Raw genomic sequence first — 4,218 nt, forward strand, 5'->3', positions numbered from 1 at the left:
CACCTTAATTTACAACAATACTGCATCTGAACTGTCAGACTCAAACACAAAAGTTTTTTTTTTTTAACTTTCAATGTTAAGGGCTTAAATCACAGCTTACAGTTTATTTGTCAATAATTTAACAGCATAGGCAATACTTAATGAACATATTGAATAGTATTTAATCATTCTTTAAGATCAACAGTGCCACAGTCATAGAGGCTGCACTCCTCAGCAACAACAACCTTGTGTGCTCATTTTTCCTGAAGTAGCCGATTGTTTGAAATTAACATTTTCATTCAGATAGAAGGCTGCAGGAAGTACCTGGATCTTGAAATCCCTGCACAGGATCTTAGCTGAAAGGTGAAATAAAGAAAATAATTTTAAAAAAATAATAAAAAATAAAACAAGAAAGCGAAAATGGTCTAAGTGTCACATTTGCAAGGCTAGTTTCAATTTGGTACGTGGCTCCATAAGAAAAAAGAGATTTCAGGGTTTTACTTCATTTTTTTGGTTTTCTTCCTTTCAGCATCGGAGCTCATTGTGATGAGTTGTTTCTGTAAACAAAATCCAAAAGAATATTTAGCCTTTACCTTCATGGTCATCATCTTTTCGTAGACAGCCATTTATCTCACGTCTGAGTTCTTCTCTTTGCACAGTTTTCTGAAAAACGTTTTATAAATTGGTTAGTATTGTTGTTGTTGTTGTTGTTGTTAATCTTCTTCTTCTGCAGGTCTGTTCTCTTAAAACAAAACAGTGTTAAACTTTGAAAGTACTTTTAAACAACGTCACAGAGTCCGCCCCTTCCGCCCCTACCCCAAACAAATAAAAATGGAAAAGCATCATGACCATCGACCTTTTATGTTTTATGATTTTTTCTTTCACCATCTGTGAAGCACAGTCATAAATCATCTACATACTATTTCGATCAAAAAAGATCTTATTTTGCCAAGGCTGTTAAATCTGATTCAAATTTTCCTATGATAGAGAACTTTGCACCTGTTACCTCTGTCAAAAAGTAAAAATATAATATTTCTGAGGAATATAATAACGTTTATACAAGCTAGAGATACATTTACCTTTCCAGATGCAGGCATCTTATTTGTTAAGAGTTTTCAGGCAAGAATTCAGTCAAGTCTAGAAAGCTTGTGAGTCCAAAATCACTAGTGCTGATGGATTTCATCGACAGGCCTTTTATAGTTGTCGATAATGTGTCCAAATGTGGTCAGGCCATGATCACGCGAGGTGCACTTAAATTATAAAGAGACTATGAGAATATCCCTTCTATATATACAGATGCAGTGTTGTATATAGAACTCAACAAACCGATCTCTGAGGTTGTTACACAAAGGTCGGTTAAATTGTTTATCTTGTCATATGCCTGCATCTTATGACTTTCTTAAGTCAAATCACGCTAGTACATTGCAAAAAAACCCCATTAAATTAAGTACAAGTCACAAGACTTGCTTTAAAATGCATAAATTATTTTTACAAAGCTATTTTAATTTATGGTTATTGTTTAAAACAGGAAGAGTGAAAAGCTATTAAATCAAGACATAGGATGGATGGCTCGTCAGTTACATATCATATATAAATTAATATGTGTTAGAACGACTGAAAGGACAACTTATTTTTTCTTTCTGCCAGATACTTTACTTGAACTTTTTAAAAGTATTGTAAGATACTACACAGGGCACTGAAGCTATACTTTGTATAAATAAGACGATCATAATTAACATTATCCTCACGTGATACACAAAATGAAATGAATAGCAATAAAAATTAATATTGTCCTTGAAGCTAAAAAAACAAAGCTAAACATGTCCGACCGATTTAGTTGGCGTTTATGATTGACTGATGTCTCCTCCAAAACACAAACATATATAGCTAGACTTATTATAAATACTTATTATTTTGACTATTATATGATTTCCTTGCTTGAATCGAAAGCGGTGATGATAATAATCATCACAAAAGCTTGTTTTGTCTACTTAAAAATTTTCATGCCGTAATAACAATTATAGTGTGCGCCAATAATAACAATTATAGTGTTTTTCCAGTTTTCCTGTCCTGTGTTATTTTCCTTAAAATCCTTAATTATATAAAGGGATAACGTTGATTTACCTGATCAAAATACAAGAAAAAAGCAAGTCTAAAGAAACATTTTTCTTAATGCCTCGTGTATGTTCAATCCTTTGTTTAGCTTTCCTCGGGTGATTTGACTTACTTGTAAAGAAAGTCAGATGGGACAGGATATGACAAGATTAACAATTAACCCAGCTTATCACCGCAGAGATGAAATCGGTTGTTAAGTTCCATAGGTAAAATACTATTATATAGAAGGGATATTGGCATAGTCCACTCAATGTGCATCTCGCGTGATCATCGCCTGACTTCAGTTCAACACAACATCAAGGACTATAAAAGGCCTTAAGGCATAGTGCTATCAACAGTGTGTTTTTGAACTCGAAACCTTCACAAGTTAAGCTTTACCTCAAAATTCAGCAACATGCCTGCATCAGGAAAGGTAAATGCCTCATTAGGTTGTAAAGAGGTTACAATATTCCTCTGAATTACCATAGAATTTATATTTCAAACGATAAGTGTCTATCACAACAAACTTTGAATCAGATTTCTTGCACATTCTTGACAGGATAAAATCTAGACTTTCTTGAGCGAAAGATATAAAATTGGACTTGTAACGTGGCTTTGTAGATTGCATAGAAAAGGAAGTCATAAAAGCTTGGGGGGAGGGGATAGGGGTTTTGTGTTATTTCTCGCTCTATTTAAAAATACTTACCAGTGCTTACCGTGGCTTCGTTATTTCAAGAAAACAGTTATGTAAAACAAAAAATGTTAATTATTAACCATAATAATAACGTATTTATGATCATAATGTTTTCAGAAAATTGTGCAAAGCGAAGAACTCAGACGTCAGATAAATACTGGTTTGGGAAAGGATGATTACCTTGAAGGTAAAGCTAGGCTACATTAAATGTCATGCGATGACCTTCTTTCATATAATTCTTCACTCCGCAGTTCTCATATATAATCTTCACATATTCATAACTTCAAAAACTATATAGTTGTTACAAAAATAACTCAAAACAATGCGCTCTGAGTTAAATGAAGTAAAACAAAAGAAATGAACTGCTAACCCCTGAAAACTCAAGGACATTTCTTTTTTCTTATACCCCAAAAGCAAGAGAAAATAGATTTTTTATTCTTGCCCACAGCCATGGAGCCAAGTAATAATTATAATTTGAAACTAGACCGTCCACAGTCCCCTATTTTTTCATAAGACAGTCGATCAGGATCAAGCGCTTTTTCATTTGTACCAAGGGGCGGGCGTCGGGGTCTATCAAATCCAAGATGGCCGCCCGTAATACAAAGCGGTCGATCTCTACGAACTTACGAAAAAATAGGGGACTGCGAACAGTCTAATTTGAGACTAAAGCCTATTATGGCGTATAGAAATGTGATACCTAGACTATTTTCGCTCTCATATTCTATTTAATTTTTATCATTTAACATTTTCAGGCCAGCTTTTGTGTAGGGACTCCAAGATCCAGGTGCTTCCTGCAGCCTTCTATCTGAATGAAAATGTTAATTTTAAACAAACTGCTACATCAGGAAAAATGAGCACACAAGGTTGTTGTTGCTAAGGAGTGCAGCATGCAGTATTGATGTGAAGAAGTTATTTTAAAAGCACTATTTAATATTTCGATTAAATATCGCCGCTGTCATTATATCATAAACATGTAAACTGTAAGCAATGATTTTTTCCCAATACGTTGAAGGTTAAACTGAAAAGAAAACTATATTCATTTTTTGAGCTACAGTTTAGATGCAGTATTGTTGTACATTAAGATACTCTTCTTATACTAGGAATAAAAGCTATTGAAATCATCGCAAGCTGGTTTTTATATCCTTCTTCGTATCTAGATCAAGGTTTGCCACGACAATTTTTTGCCCTCTGTACTTGAATGGCGTTTATAGTTTCTCTTCGATCAACAACAACTACAAATCAAAACAAAAACTCAGTATTTATGACTAACCGCTGGAATCCAATTGGTACATTTAATGGGCAAGTTATTAAAACGGGGTTTAGCTAGTGTTTAACAAAAACGTGTTCCAAGCCTCTTTCAGTTTGTTCAACGCTTTCATAAACACCATTTATCGTGAACAGCTTCATGAAAGTATGCATAAGGCGTAGATTAGAAAAACAGTTGTTTTCTT

At 34.0% G+C, this 4,218-nt stretch overlaps 2 long non-coding RNA genes across 2 annotated transcripts in view; one reads left to right on the forward strand and one right to left on the reverse strand.

Annotated features, from left to right (window-relative positions):
- The window catches only part of LOC140937588 (uncharacterized), a 1,410-nt gene extending 195 nt beyond the window's left edge, over positions 1–1,215 (reverse strand). The window contains exons 1-3 of the long non-coding RNA XR_012165494.1: positions 1,059–1,215; positions 573–642; positions 1–335 (exon numbers count right to left, since the gene is read on the reverse strand). The exon at positions 1–335 is cut by the window's left edge and continues 195 nt beyond it. This is a non-coding gene — a long non-coding RNA (uncharacterized lncRNA). The remainder of the gene's footprint in view (positions 336–572; positions 643–1,058) is intronic.
- Positions 1,216–2,357: 1,142 nt separating this feature from the next.
- Positions 2,358–3,894, forward strand: LOC140937705 (uncharacterized). The gene is made up of 3 exons (XR_012165509.1): positions 2,358–2,506; positions 2,885–2,954; positions 3,520–3,894. It is a non-coding gene; the product is annotated as an uncharacterized lncRNA (long non-coding RNA).
- Positions 3,895–4,218: the final 324 nt, after the last annotated feature.

This window comes from Porites lutea, chromosome 5, assembly GCF_958299795.1.
Source record: "Porites lutea chromosome 5, jaPorLute2.1, whole genome shotgun sequence".
NCBI classification, from domain to species: Eukaryota; Metazoa; Cnidaria; class Anthozoa; order Scleractinia; family Poritidae; genus Porites; species Porites lutea.